The 16,501-nt window shown below is 41.6% G+C and overlaps 1 protein-coding gene across 5 annotated transcripts in view; it reads left to right on the top strand.

Annotated features, from left to right (window-relative positions):
* The window catches only part of Ppp1r12b (protein phosphatase 1 regulatory subunit 12B), a 202,791-nt gene that overhangs the window by 165,197 nt on the left and 21,093 nt on the right, over positions 1–16,501 (top strand). The window lies entirely within an intron of this gene.

The following is a 16,501-nucleotide window of genomic DNA, read 5'->3' as shown; positions in this document are numbered from 1 at the left end:
GTAAATAAATAAATAAATGTAAAAACAAAGCCCACTACTACCTGCCTGGATATTGTGTGAGTGAAATAACACTCATATGCAGAAGAAAGTACATGTCCTCAGCAGTCAAGATTCATGGTTACTTTTACTCATTCATATTTTTAAATAATATTTTTATTTTCTGTACATAAATTATAATGTTAAACATGATTTTAAAAAATACCTCCACTAAATGCTGGAGAGATGGTGCCATGATTAAGAGTACTTTATTCCTATATAAGACTAGCAACCACATGCTGACTCACAACCATCCACAACTTCAACTCCATGGAACCCAGTGACTTCTGGAAGTATCTGGCACGCATATGATATACATACAGACATGCAGACAAAACATTCTTACACATAAAATAAAAAATACCCCTTACCTGGTGTGGTGGTGGCATATGCCTATAAACCTAGCTCTCAGGAAACTGATACAAAAATTCTAAGATCACAAATTTGAGACTAGCCTTTGCTACATAGTTGAATTCAAGGCCAGCCTCGGCTACATAGTAAGAGATTGTCTCTTTCAACAACCTTTCTCTTCATTAAAGTGTCCACTGTCCTCCTCATTCTCCTGAGCCCCTCCAGCCCTCGCTGAGAATGGTTGTGATATGTTGGTGGCATTGCTGTTCAAGTCTTCTGTGGATTAATGATGTAACTTCTTGAACAGGTTCTTTTGGCATCTCCTGTATCTACAGCCAAGTCTGAAGGATTTGGTCTGGATTTCTCTGGTCTGACGTCTCTGTGAGCTGTTGGCTTGTCATCTAATTTGTTCTGGAAAAGCAGAACAATGCCTCTTTGTAGTAGAAATTCTCTTCTCTTACCAAGAAGCAAGTGGAACATAAAATGCATGATTTGTACAGTCACCAGAACAGCTTCTTTTCAGAGCAGTTTTTCAGCACTAAATTGTAAGCCAGGCCTAGTTGTGATCCCAGCTGCTCAGGAGGCAGAGGCAGGAGGACCAACAAGCTCAAGGACTGCCCAGCCAACTTAGTAAGACCCTGTCTCAAAATAAGTTATATAAAAAAAAAAAAAAAAAAAAAAACAGAGCTTGAGGAATCTTATTCACTGAGCCTAGAATGTGCAAGGGCTTATATTAAATCCCATTGCCACCAAAATTTAAAAAGAAAAAAATTAAAAATTCTGAACCACATATATCAAAGTATTATTTGCTGGTTAAAATATGCCCATTTAATATAGTATAACATAACTGAGAACAGCTCTCAGGAGGCAAGGCAGAAGGATCACAAGATTAAAGCTAGTTTGCTGAGCTTTATAACAAAGTGTGTGTTTTGTGTGTGCGCACATGTGTATTGTGTGTGCACGTGTGTTTGAGCACAGGCGTGTGCAGGCATGCTGGTAGATATTCAAAGTGTAGTGCTTATTTGATAACTGTGCTGACTAACTACATCCTGAAGTAAGTAGACCAGCATCTGAATATCTGAATCCTAGCAATCTTTTAATTGGTTAATTGCTGACTAGATTGCTCATTTATGATATAAGGATTTCACCTGTATTAGGGACTCAAGATCCTAGCATGTAATCTGGATTGCTTCAGGTCTAACTTCTCAATTGAAAAGGTTTCATGTATTTTCATACCAACTACTAGTGTGCACAAAGGGAGCAGTTAATGTACTTTATTTTATAATCACCCTGATCATTACATTAGATAAACTGAATGATAAATAGATTGAGCTTCCGTGAGAGCTTATTTGTGCAGACCCTCTGGTTTTCAGGACAAGAGCATTCTGCATCCTCCCTTTTCAGCCTTGGTTATTGATCAGCTTGAGAGGTGCTTTGTAGACCTCTGGCCAACACCAAATACTTGTATAGTCTATCGTTTTATGCCCTTTACCTAGGACTCTACATCAGGGGCATCACCAGTCTGGACTCCTTTTTTGTTTTTCTTCATTAAACTCCACTTACAATTCATTATCATGGAATGAGAAACATTTTTTCTGGGTAATTAGGGTACAATCTGTTAGCCATTTTTTTTTCTGCCTAATTAAAGCAACTATTTATTGTTTGTTTGTTTTATTCCACTCAAGAAAAGTCAATAAGCTGTGATTCTTCAGACCAAAGGATCCTCCTGGGCAGTACAAGTCTGTAGGAGGGAAAGCAGATTCCCCTTTGGAAGCTATTACTCAAGTTCTAAGTAGATGCGTACTGACCTAGCTAATCTGTGCCCAGCACAGAGCCTTGATAAGGCGGCTTCTGAAGCCAGGGTGTATGTCAGAAAGACCGGGAGTCCTGAAGACATTAGCTCTTCTCCTGCAAGCTGGGCGCTACCCTTCCTGCTCTACTTCCCATGCTCCCATGCTCCCATGGCAAGTCATTAACAAGTCATCTTCTCTGTTTTGATGTGTGGTCTTACTATAGGGTAGTCTTCAATTCATGGGCAATCCTCCTGCCTCAACTTTCCAAGTAACTGCAATTGTAGACTGTGCCACATGCCAACCAGTCTGCTCTACTATTAATCCTCTCACAGTTAACATCTCCTGAGCATCGGCTATGTTGTAATTCATAAATGAAGGACATATTTGCTAATTGGAGAGATGAAAAACAAAGTTCATATCACAGGGAGATAAATTTTCTAATAACATAGATCCAGAGTATTTTAGTTGAATCAAGTAGAAAATGTTTACAGAATAGAATGGCAAAATAAAATGTTTGCCTTGTATTTGCAGAATAGAGGCTAGATGACAAAGAAGACGCACATTATAGAAACAGGGAGGGTGTTTGTGTGTGTGAGGATACGGCCTTGTTTTCAGAGCTGCAGTTCAGTGTGGCTGAAGTGAAAGATATATTTGTAATAGGAAATAAGGGATCATACCAGGCGGCTCTTAGTCTTTCATTCTGAGGACTTAGGGAGTATCCTGTGGACAAAGAATTGACAAAGGGTTTGAAGTAGAGTTGTGATCCAAATTGCATACTGGAGAAATAACATCAGAAGCTGAACACTGGGGCAGGCAGGAAATGCCCCAGTCAGTTGTCCCCTTGATGGCAGGGTTTCAGGTAAGACGTGGCAGATCTGAGATGTTCTCCAAGGGGCACAGGGAAGTGAACACTGATAGAACAGGAGCAAGGATGGACACAGAAAAGTGACAAACTGAAAAGTGACAAAAAGACAAAGGAAGAAACATGTTGAGTGGGAAAAGTGATTTTAGGTTAAAATTGATTGAATAAGATTGAGATGTTCAGATAGTGACATTCAGGAAATGTAGGTTTAACATGTCTAAGACACAGTTTGAAAGGCTGCAGAATTGAAAACTCTGAGGGCCAACATGATGCCTCAAGGAGAAAATCTGCACTAAAAATACAGTAAAAAAGCATCTTTACGCTACATGTCTAATGCATATAAGAAACAAACGAATTTCTTGTTTTGGGGTCTGCCTCCAACATTTCTTATGCAAATGCCCCCAAATCTAGAGAGAGCACCTGAGATACTTTTGATCCAGGTGCTAAGAGCTGATCTAGAGCTCAAGACATAAGAAATTAATTACGGACTGAAAAGATTGATAGTGTTGACTAAAGCTATGAGAGGTAAACATGTCTAAGAAAGGACTACGCATAAAGTGGAGGTAGCAGCCAACAGCAGAGATGGTGCTGCTGCCCCTGACTGTTTGCACATCCCACCGGAAGCTCGTGCAGTAAGATGGCAGGTTCTGTATTGCTTTCCCAGGAGCACTGGAATCAGCGCTCTGTTACAGCAGGAAGCTCCTGGTCTCAAAGGATCCAGAAGCTGAGGAAATTGAGTCAGCTGGCTATGAGTGTGCAGCTGACTCCTAGTTTTCAGTGAGTAGCAGTTGTGTGGCCAGGAATTGTGTCTTTACAGTTTGAAGACATTCCCAGACCATTCACGTTAACTTGGCTTGGCTTTCACTCGGTCTCATGTTGGGGGCTGACAGTTAGTTGTACCCAGAAGGCCAAGGGAAATGACTGGAGTTGGACTTCATCAGCCTTTTGTTCTTTCTTAGTTCTGAACTTGACGTGCTTTTTATGCATTGGGTGTTGGTTGCCTGGAACTGGGGTGTCTTCACAGCCCCTGCTCCAGCCAACGTCTTTGGTCATATGGTGCTGTTAGAATATACGTAGCTATTTTAAAAGGCTGTGTGAAAAGTTAAGTAGTTTTGGATTGAAGTTGAATTGTAAAGTAAATCTTTTAAAATGGTTGCATTGCTTTGAGGAAGAATAACATACACAAAGCAAAATAATGAGTTTAAATGGCTGTCGGTTAGAAGGGGTACGTGGGAAATGGGCTGGATCCACAAAATCTTTCACTTGAGCACCAAGGAATTTATTTGATCTTAATCTCTCTAATAGTCATCAAGCATTGGGAGAATCAAAGGACCAAAGAGGGACAAGAGAGGCAGCATGGAAACACAGGAGAAACTGGCACTTTGAGTAACCATCATTAACACAGCACTTATATTTCCTACCTTATTTAATTGCTATCAGTAACCTTAAGCCCTGAGGACCATTATCCCATTTCATTGATGAAACCTTTGAGTTGGAGGGCATCAGGCAGTTACCTAAGATCTCATAACTGAAAATACCATCCAGGACCCAGAGCCTTTTTCCTAACCTTAAGATGTGCAGCTGTTACTGTGACTCTATGAATTAGCTCCTAGATGGTTGACAGTATTCCTGACTACTGAATCTGATTTGAAAAAGGAGATGAGGGCAACTCAACCTATTTCAAAGGAGAAGAAACCTTGCAGACTAATTGGGAAAGAGACTTTTTATACCATTTTAAAACTATAATTTTAAAATTAGAATTAAGAGCAAATAAATTCCTTAACACTCAAGTGAAACGTTTTATTTATGGATCTAGCCCACATCCTACTTAGCTTCTCTGACCTACAGCCATTTCAGCTCATTATTTTGCAGTCTAGATAAAGCTATTGGCTTCTACCTTTGGAAAGGAAAAAAAATACGCCATGCCCTGTGGTAGTGTGACCCCACATCATGTCTAGTATGTCTGACAATTATATATAAATTGTTACTTTAAAGCCATTTTTAGAACTCAAAAACAGATCCTTATAGTCAGGTAATTTTTTATTTTGTTTATGCTATTAATTTGCTTTGTTAAATACATTTTCAACAAATATTGCAACTTGGAACCAATTAAGTTGTAACAAGTTTGGAAATAGTAGAGCATGAACTGCTTAGGGTTTTCTTACCTGAAGGACTCTTGCTCTGCCTCCAGTCAGCTACAGTGTTTCCTCTGCTGAGGTCTACATTTTAACAGACCAAATCAGCTCTAGGAGACCCCTAAATCCAAACAACTGTGGTTTTGAAGATTCCATTTCCCTGTAGAAGAATGAAAGTAGAATAATAATTTTTGGTTCAGTTTCTTTGTTTTGTTGGTTTGATTTTGTTTTAGTTTTTGCAGGGGCAGGAAAATTTAATCTTAGAGCTCTGCCTTTCAGAAGGGAGTGATATTATGGGGTATATTTGGTTCTAGCAAAGCCCTAACCTGTGGCAGATTTCCCATAAGTCACACATGATTGTGTCATTTCTAATGACCACCAGGCTCAGACTCTAGGATGTCTATAACCCTACTTAAAGTGTTGTCCAAGATCTCTGGTAAGTATGAGTCTCTCCCTTTTTGTTTACTGTAGGAACCAGATAACCTGGCCCCTGATTGCATTCAATCAGTTTATTTGTTGCCTTACTCTATTTTATAGGCATGCCTACAAGATCAAAGGTGTGTCTTAGATTTTGTAATTGTATATTTATTATTCTACTGGCAATGCTGGCAAGACACAGGTACTTAAGGAAAAGACAGAGTGAACACTGCTGTCTGTCTAAAACATCACTGTTTGAAGAGTCGGGGGCTAAATGCTAGAGATCACCATTTCTGAACCAAACGCTGAACATGGGTTATCCCAAGGCAATTCAAATGACTCCTGTTCATCACACTAGTACATCTATGGCTCCAATAGATGAGCTGATATTTTGGTTTCTGTGGGGAAAAAAGAAAAAGTTAAAAACAAAGGATATCCTGATCTATAGAAGTTACTGAGAAATAGTGTTGGCCTCATGTGGCTTAGGTGCTTGGGATTATTTTCCTTTTGAATATTTACTGTTTGTATTGTGTGCTATGGTGCATGAATGGAGGACCAAGAACAGCTTAGTGAACTGGGTTCTATCCTCTGACCTCTCTATGGTTCAGGTCAGCCGACTGGAGCCGTGTAGGGGAAGTGCCTTACCTGCTGAACTACCTTGCCCGCCCTTCTTTTCCTCTTGGGATGTGAAACCTAGGAAGCCACTTTCAATTTTTTAATTAACAGCTTGGTGCAAATAAAATTCAAACAACTGTTATCCAACAAACTATGGCATTTATTATGTTGAAGGAAGGAAGGAAGGAAGGAAGGAAGGAAGGAAGGGAGGAGGAAAAAGAAGGGGGGAGGGAGGGAGAGGAGGGAGGAAGAAAAATCCATCTCAGCCAGCCAGGCATGATGTCATAGGCCTATCATCCCAACACTGGAGGCATTAGAAGTTCAAAGCATATGTAGCTACATGGTGATTTTGATGACAGTCTCAGGTACATAAAACCATATCTCATAAAAACAAAACACATTCGCTTGCACGCATGCACACAAAGACATGGTTGCATTCAGGAGGCAGGAGCAAGAGGGTTGCCACAGTTAGAAGCCATGAGGGCTACGTGGTGAGACCCTGTCCCAAAAATCAAACAAACAGAAAACATCTCTTGGGCTTTGAGCGTGGGAAGCTTATCATTTTGAAGAGGTGTGACTGGGCACTCAGAAACACAAGGACACCTGAAGACTGGGCTTCCAGGGGGCTCAGATCGGAGCTGGGAACTTTTCAATTAATGGCTTTCTTGTGCTGAGGATGGTGTTCAGCACATGCTAGGCAAGTGCTCTGCCACTGAGCTACAGCCCCAGTCCCAAATGTCTGAATTACTATATGCAATATTAGCAAACTGCCTTTGGAGGAGCAGTTAGGCTTTACTGGGCCCAGTTATGAATGATTGCAATATATATTCAAGTAGCTGTGCACACTGGTATATCCAGGCCGTAGGTAGAGTGACCCTATTGCAGGGAAGTCACAGCACATTGATAGCTAGTTAGAAAACATGGGTGAGCTCATAACCTTAGAATTATCTTTAAAAAATGGTTTGCCTCAGATATTGTATAGAAGACTTTGTATGTTCATATAATTCCTCCTAAGGTAAGTACGTTTTGTAATTCCAAAATAACCCAGACATTCTTTAGGACCTGCAGAACTATGAGCTGTAAAATCCCAGTAACATTTCAGGAGCTTAATAAATGCACCAGAACAACAGTATTTGTAAAATGTAGCCCACTTTTTTTTTTTACTTGTTATATTTATTTGAGGCGCTCACATATGCTACAGCATGGGTGTGGAGGTCAGAGAACAACTTGCAGGGTCAGTTCTCTTCTTCCACACTGTGGGTCTTGGAGAGTCACATTCACAACATCGAGCTTGGTAGCCAGGAGCCTTTTCTCACATAGTCATCTGCCAACTCCAGTCATTTTTTATTTTAAAATGTAGTAAGATATAGTAGAATATGCAAGGTACTACTACTCGGCAGGTATCTTCATTCATTCATTCCTCCACACTGAACAAACAAGTAAGGAGCCAATAATGAGTCATTATCAGCATGTGACATTTTCCCCCAAGTAGTTACAGGGTCTAAGAGATGGCTCGGTGGTCAAGCACTGGCAAGCCAGACAAGCTGAGTTTGATTCCTGGGATCCATGGAATGTAATGTAGAACTTATGCCACCCGCCCCAACACCCACCCTATCTGAACTGCTGAGGCATGTGGAGGGGCTGGTCCTACAGATCCAAAGCTGCAGGATCTCCATGACACAGGGCAACATCAGGACTCTGAGAGGAGTCCCAGTGAGAATCCAGTACTGGCAGTGTAGCAGAAGCCAGAGGCCTCAAATCAGACAGATGACGCATTACAATGAACATTTGCAAGCAAAGGAGTGTGGACAAAGGGGTATACTGTGTGACAAGTTATAACACAGCGCAGCTTCCACAATAAGATTTTTTTCTTTTGCATGTGTTTGTGGGGGTGGGTGCAAGAGTTAGAGGGCAGGTACAAAGGAACAGGGAATGAGATTGTGGTGCATGATGTGAAACTCACAAAGAATCAATAAAAAGTTAAATAATAATAAAAAAAAGAAGTAAGTCAAATCCAAAGGTGATCTCTCACGTTTTTGCTTATTTATAATCATGGATTCACTTAATAAATATTCATCAGTTTCTAACACACAAAAAAGAACTGATGCCGCAAAGTTGTCCTCTGTCCCCCACATATGCACATCGTACACAGCCATTAACAATAATAAATAAAAATACAATATAGCTATAACATATATTAAGTGGTGAATGTGACTTTCTCATGTAGCTATTTTTCCATATGTATTAAGTAGTAGTTGGTAAAGACAAATAGAAGAGTTTAATATGTGGAAGATGAATGTGATTTAATAGTTGCTGATTTTGCCAGGCGGTAGTGGGGCACGCCTTTAATCCCAGCACTCAGGAGGCAGAGGCAGGTGGATCGCTGTGAGTTCAAGGCCAGCCTGGTCTACAAAGCAAGTCCAGGACAGCCAAGGCTACACAGAGAGACCCTGTCTTGAAAAACCAAAAAAAAAAAAAAAAAAAAAAGTTGCTTTTTTTTTTTTTTTTTGGCTTAGAAATCTACTGTCTCTCACACAGGCTTACACGGATAAGCACTTTTTCTAGCATAAAGCAGTGTTTTTAGTGTCGTTTGAATGCTGAATATATGTGGTTACTCAGTGCAGCTGAGAGGCCATATTTCCTCTAGGATGTTACTAACTGGGCCATGCTTTGTTGTTAAAGGGAGAAAGTTGGAAATGGCTCTCAGTTTATAGCCTGGCCTAATCTCCAGACCCTATATTTATGAAAAGATAGGTTTGCATGACTATGTAACCATTGTATACACAGTTGACCTTATGATAGGCAGACCTGATGGCACAACAGGGCAAAACATATGAAGGGTGGAAAAGACCCAAATGCCCTTGCTGGACTGAAGGGGGAAGCGGCTGAGTGAGAAGGGATGTGGAAACCCCCCACAAGCCCCAAGTGGCCACTAGCTGAAAGCAGGGAAGCCACAGGGACCTGCAGCCTAAGCTGCAGGATCTTGGAGTCTCCTGACGGATGAGCTCAAAGGCGAGAACAAAGAAGCCACTGGAGCAGCGCCAGCGCTGTGACCTACAAAGCTGAGATAATGCTAATGCATGTTTTAGGATTCCAAGTTTCATGGTCATTTGTTTTGGTGGTAATAGAAAACTAGTACAATTGAAACTTTGATGGTAATAAGGAGATAATGCTTTTTAATGAACATGTAGGGAAACTAATATAGCCCTTGTCTTCCCATGATCCATCAATCACATCTCTACACAAATCTTGTTCTTTTTTCATCTATTTTAAGCTTGTATAAGATCCTAACTATTGTACTGGAGATACAGACTTGGAAAGATCTATTCCAACACTACAGACCAGTAATTGTCCATATTCAAGTTTCCTTGAAATCTTATGCATTTGAATTATGAGGTGCAAGGCCAGGACACTTTTGTCTTACATAGACATATTGAGGAAACCAAAATAGTTTGTGACTGCATGCACGTGTGTGTGTGTGTGTGTGTGTGTGTGTGTGAGAGAGAGAGAGAGAGAGAGAGAGAGAGAGAGAGAGAGAGAGAGAGAGAGAGAGAGAGAGAAGAGAGAAGAGAGATTATTACTCTGACTGGGCTTTCAAGGGCTCTGAAATTTGGTCTTAAATTCTGTCCTTGCAGCCTCACTTCTATTGGCTTGTTTCTCATCAGCCTTCAGTCTTGAGAACTCTGAAAAGAAAGGGTGGTTCTCTGTGGGGCATCCCAGAATAGCTCATCTTGTTTCCCCTGGCTCAGCTAGAATACAGAACATGATATAAAATGTTCCTTCTGCTTAGTCCTTCTTTTGGAAATGTAAATAGGAGGGTTTTTTTTTTTTTTTTTTTTTTTTTTTTTTCCCATCACTGTGGGGTCAGACCCTGACTCCAAAGAACATGAGTTAAAGCAGTTTCAGCCTTGGCAGTAGACATGTGACTTGGTCTGTTCCTTTCCCTTGGGCCCAGCTTTCCAGAGCCATGACTTTATTTTAAACTTGGTAAAAAGGGTTTGGTTTCAATTATGTGCCTTTCTGAATCCTGATACCTTTCAAGTTAAAAGCTTATGTGAGGATTTTCTTTTCTTTCCTTTCCTTTTCTTTTCTTTTTAAGTATTCTCTCTCTCTCTCTCTTTTTTAAAGATTTGTTTATTTATATGTACAGTATTCTACCTACTAGTACACCTGCAGGCCAGAAGAGGACACCAGATCTCATTATAGATGGTTGTGAGCCACCATATGGTTGCTGGGAATTGAACTCAGGACCTCAGGAAGAGCAGCCAGCGCTCTTTACCTCTGAGCCATCTCTCCAGCCCGTTGTGGGGATTTTCTAATCCAGCCTCTGGTGTGTTGGAGGTCCTCCTCATTTCAGAAATCAAAACCATACTGGCTTTCCATCCCTCTCTAGGACTGCCGTCTGAGTTAGTGGCCGTCTTCTCTGCTCTCTCAGGAGAAGCAGCCAAGCATGGGCTGTTATCGAGTATTTCAAGAGGTATGAAAAGAAGGCGCCTGCTTCTTAATTTGGGGCTTTTCTCAGCCCATGTTTTAACAGCTAGGCATTCTTTTCACCTCAGCTCACTGGATTCTTACTGGTTTCTCAATAGCTTTAAGTCTCCTCTGCTCCGGGTCCCATTCCCAGTATCTATTTGCTGACTCCACCTGAGCCATTTAAGCTGTGAAAGTAATCCCTCCACTGAGGCATTTTTACCTAGTTCAAACACCAGAGACCCATCTCAATGGCCATTTTTCATTTGTCTTGAGTGAAAGGTAGAGCAAAATGATCTGTAACAAAAACTCTTAAAGATGTTCCTTCCAAGACTTCCTGATTAAAATACATGCTGTAATATATTTGGGCGTTAACCTGCAAATTGGGTGAAGCTTCACACCTTTTTTTGAAATATTTAATCTTATTTTGTAGACATAAGATACCTAGACCTTAGAGAGGACTAAATGTAACTGTTGTGCTTTTAAAAGAACAACTGTTCAGAGGCCATAAGTAAGAGAACCAGGCCATTCCCAGAGCATAGGTGGCTATAATCCCAGTCTCCCGAGGAGCAGAGATCTCTGAACTCTGTGACCTAGAACTCCTCGTTTCCTGGCCTCCTCTGTGCAGACCCTTCAGTGTTCACTTCCCTGGTCTGTGCTGTGCTTGCCTCTGATGGCACTTCCTTGCTCACTGTTCCCCTGAGACCATTTACGCACACTTATCTCTAGATTTACTCAGTAGTCTCCCTGTAGGGATTAGCCAGCCGCTTTCTACAGTGAGAAGCCATGTCAGCCTAACAGTTGAAATGTGCTTAGTTTGAGCGACAACAGAATGAAGAGAAGCTGGCTTTATGTCTCCTGTACCAATCACCCACCCACCCCTTCCCCATGGTACTCAAAGCCTTTTCTCCCTGGATCTAACTCATGTTTTGTTTTGTTTATCTAGAATATCAAAAAGCAAAGCAAACCAGAACCTCCTAGAGATGTTTACTAGTGAAAAATCCATTAGGAAGTATAATTCAAAAACCTAAGCTGATTTATCAGGAGTTAGGCAAGTAAGCATTAACCCTGTGTGTTTCAGATGTCTTGCCTTGCAGCTTATAAGCATACCCTCCTTAGGATATAAACTTAATGGAATCCTTTTCTTTAGAAGTCCATTTTTCCTTCTTTTAGAAATATATTTAGATAACCATTTTACCTCTACTGTACCCAAATATCACGGACTTCTGAGATATAGGAAATCTATATATCCTCCACTGGTCAATTGGGTTGGCTATTCTAGGACATTGCTAGAGCTAGCCTAGAACCCAAAAAATTCCACATCACTCCAAAGTCAGGTAAAAAGCTAGAGGGGACAGTCTGGAAACAGTCGGCAATTTACTCAGAGATGGTCTTTCCAGCCTGTTTGGGTCTAAGTGGATCATGTACTGCCTCATCTGTTGGATCCCTCCTCCCTCGGATCCCTCCTCCCTCGGGTCCCTCCTCCCTTGTACATCCTATAAAAGGTCACCAGAAAGGAGTTGGTAACAGAGAATCTTAACATGCCTGTTATTAGCTCCAGGCAGGCAGGAGTGTCATCCTCAGCTTCTTAGATGGCATCTGTAAGAACCATCGAGGAAGACCATAGTGGCAAGAACTTGTGGCGGTCACAACCCTGAGCACACTGGCATTGGCTTTCTTCACACGCTCTCATCTGTGGAATCTGCCTGTTCATATCCAGGTGCCTGTGGGCTTTCCTGGCTGCTGCTTAAGATTACTAACCTACTCTTTGTGATTTTCCATTTTTAAGAGTTTGTATTTTACATCAGCATCTTTTGTGGAGACTGTACAGTATACACAGGCATTCTTGTAACTGTCTTAGAAGTTTACTTGGGTGAGACCATGGGGCATATTTTGTTTCTAGAACATTGTAAATTTAAAAAAATAACAAGTTAATTACATGTTATTCTTATAGCAGTAAATTAATGGAAATGATTAGCACACTTTATCATCTGAAGTTGCCAAGATTGATACATAGTAAAATTTCTAATTTTCCTGTTATAGTGGGGCAGGACACTTTTTAATCATGTAGAGGTGGGTGCCAGAGTCCACACAGTAAAAATGAAAGCTGGAGATGTCATTAAATCTTATCCCACAGCAGGATATTTACACAGAGGGAACTGGAGTTGGGGGAAGAACATTTCCAATTGAGGAACCATATTTTAGGAAAATGAAGTCAGCTAGACAGACCTGACTTAATTGTCAGAAAGTTTATCAGACTGTCTGTGCACACTCTGTAGAGATGTTTATGTTTCAGTAGCATGAAGCAAACCAAGGCCCTAAGCCAGTCTCTTCAGTTATACACAAGTCATTCTTTATACCTAGAAGAATGTGAGCCCGTCTCTGGAGAGGCTACAGAATGCGGCTCCTGTCAGGATGCTGTTGTTTAAAGGCCGTTGTGCCAGGAGTGTGAGAGAGACTTAAAGCATCGCTTTGCATCTGAGACAAATTTCCTAGCCTAGAGGTGCTAAGCTAACTTCACTGCACTAACGAGCACCAACATCAGCACAGAGAAAGAAAGAGGAAAGGGACCAATGCCTTAAAAACATATTTCCTCCCAGTTACCACATGTGACTCTTACCAGTGGATAGTTGCTACCTGCCCAGGTTTCATGGGTTGACCAGTAGAAATTAAAACTGAGAGCCAGCCAAGGATATCACACCTAGAAGCATGATGGACAGTTCAGTGAGCTCTAGTTACCAGTATCCATGCTCTGGCCCTGTCAGCACCAGTGGTGCCTTAACTGGGAACAAGAGTGTGACTTTCAGGTAAGCACTTTTAAGTTAAGACTTTAAAGCACTCACTATAACAACACGTTGTCATTGTTGAAGCAATGGGCATGTGTATATATGTATTTCTCTGCCATCATCTTCTCAGAACTCATCTTTCTGGAAACTTCTTACAGGAGCCCAGGAGTCACTGCTTGCCTTCACACACACAGTCACATATCTTCCCGCTCATACTCCACACAAGCTCACCAAGTGTGCTCGCAGGGTTCTCCTGGCTTGTCATGCTACCAGCTAGGCCTCTTTCTCTGGGCCTCTCCTACAAGGCCCTGACACCATAGGCCCAGTTATTCACAAGTATTTGACAAGTCACAATTAACATTTTCCTGGGCAGTAGGTTTTAACTCACCTACATGCTCTAACCCTGATCTTACCACCAAGCTAGTGAATGGACACAGCAAACACAGCAAACACTCTCAGTCTAATTCTCTTCTCTCACTCCCGCCCCATCCTGGGAATTGAAGCTGGGGTCTAACACGTGCTAAGCAAGGCCTCCACTGAGCCGTATTCCTTGACTTCTTTTTACTTTTTGTTTTGAGACAAGATCGCACTAAGTTGCCCAGGTTGGCCATGGCCTCACTCTGTACCCCACATAGGCTTTGTTCGTGTGCTCTTCCTGCCTGAGCCTCCCGAAGAGCTGTGATTACAGACCTGTGCTGCCTCCCTCAGCTCTTAAGACACTGCTACATAGAGAGTAATAGTGGTTATTGAGAGGTATTTTAAAACAAACATTTATTTATTGTGTTCGTGTGTGGCCACACATGCCACAGCATTCATGTGCAGGTCAAAGGAGAGCTTTTGGAAGTTGGTTCTCTCCTCCTACAATGCAGACTCGAACTGAGGTGGCAAGTGCCTTTGCCTGCTGGGCTCTTGTCTCGTTGGTGGTGTTGTTAGTGGTGTTTTTAATGCTGAAGGGGAAAACTTTAGATAATGGTGATGATCTGTGATCGTATGGGGTATAGGTAGATAAGACTTGTAAAACCTGAGGGAAATAGATAGCTGGCTGTCACACCTTTAATCCCAGCACTCGGGAGGCAGAGACAGGCAGGGCTCTGAGTGTGAGGCCAGGCTCTGTCAAAACAAAAACAAAACAAAAAAGAAAAAAGAAAACAGAACAAAAACAGATATAAATGTAAGAAAAAGATTGTTGTAACCCCAAATTTCTAAATTTTAGACTTCTCAAAGGACATCACATGCATATGAGAATGTTACAGATACACCATAATTTTTTTCTAAATGGTTCCCTCTTACCTCAACTGGAACCTGTCTCCATGTTTAAAATGTATGCCTCGGGCAAGATCATTTTGTGAGTAATGTCACTTCCTGTCAAGCCTGATGGTTTAAGCTCAGTCCCTGGGACCCAAATGGAAGGAGAGAACTTTCTCCTGAAACCTCACCTCTGACCTCCACACCTGTGCACACGTGCACACATGCATGCACACACAATGAATGAATGAATATAATTCAAATGTGTTGGCACGCTTTTTACGCACTTTTAATGGGGTTCTTATGCCTCTTCCTTCCTTCTCCACACCAATCCCTTCCAACACCCAGTATGAGAAAAAAAACGTTAGTGGGGAAAAGGGACGTAGTTCTCTCTTGACTACTTCCTAGTTAGGGTCATCAGGTTCCTTGGGGCAAGTATAGTCTTCATGGTCAGGATATCTTCACCTTCTTCTCATCAGACTGCATCAACAGCAACCAGAAGCAGCAGGGGGGAATAGCAAACACCTTCTTCCTTCAAGGGCCCCTGTCCCTCTCTGGGCTCTGGCATTTATTCCCTCTCAGAGTCCACAGAATTAAACTGTCTACAGCTGGCAAAGATCACACCCCTCTCAGAGCCTGCACAAGGCAAATATCTGCTGCTGTGGACAGTCTGAAGCAGACCCATATCCCACACCTGGGATTAAAACAAAAATGTGTTTACATAATATAGCTGAGTTTTTAAAGAAACCAAAACTCTCACTACGCAAATGTATTAGTCCCACGGTGTTTAGCCAGAGATGCACCATCGAATTGTGTGGGAACTTATTAACGACACATAAAAGAAATCTCTACTCCCTAGCCCCAGAAAAAGGACCCACAGAATTAGGGTGTGCTTATTTGACAAGTGCTTGTGACCATTCTAAGTACAACCCTTGACTTGAAGAGGGATTCCACAGAAAGCAGTCCCAGGACAACTCCAGGGTGTGAGGTATTAGGCTGCGCTATGCCTGTGCTGGCAAAACAGTGGCTTCTGAGGATTTAACAAGCAGTGCCATGGCGTGCTGCTCCTGCGTGAAGGGCCCTTCCTCTTTTAGCAGATTACTGCACATTGCTTCTCCTCACTCTCCTGTCGTCTGTCTTTTGAGGGTGTGCTACTCTTTTGCTTTTGTTTGTTGGGTTTTGGTTTTTCAAGATAGCGTTTCTCTATGTAACACTGGCTGTCCAGGGACTCTCTTTGTAGACTAAGCTGCCCTTGAACTCACAGACATAGTGCTCTGCCTCTGCTTCCAGTTCTGGAATTAAAGGCATGCACCACCGTACCTGGCTTGAGGCTTTGTTACTCATAATATCTCAGAATAGGAAGTAAATAAACTCGCATAAATCAATTGAATACTTGTTTGCTTTGAGCTCCTTTTTAGTGCAAGGATAGAAGGACAAAGGTCATTTATGTTTTAAAGATGGAAGATGAAGACATAGTTACTGTTGTTGCTTCTTTTTTTTTTTTTTTTAAACAAGGACTAAGCTTTAGTTTTCATCTATGAGATGCCTTTCTTCTAAAATCTCTGAATGCTTTACTATTCTTTTTAAGTTTTTAGCAGCATCTAGGGACTAGGCTAGGACTGGCCTACAGCTCCCACAGCTCCCTCATTCCTCCTCCTTTACTGTAGATCTGGGAAGAAGTTGACCTGAGTATTTGTGTTTATAAATCGCACTGCCTACTCAGGGAAGGCTTGGGCAGTTGGGAAACTGAAAGAAATCAATGGGATGACTATTTCACTTTAGATGGCTCAG

The sequence above is a fragment of the Acomys russatus genome, chromosome 6 (assembly GCF_903995435.1).
Source record: "Acomys russatus chromosome 6, mAcoRus1.1, whole genome shotgun sequence".
Taxonomy (NCBI): Eukaryota; Metazoa; Chordata; class Mammalia; order Rodentia; family Muridae; genus Acomys; species Acomys russatus.
The sequence above is the reverse complement of the archived record's forward strand: the minus strand, read 5'-3'. Positions and strand labels throughout refer to the sequence as shown.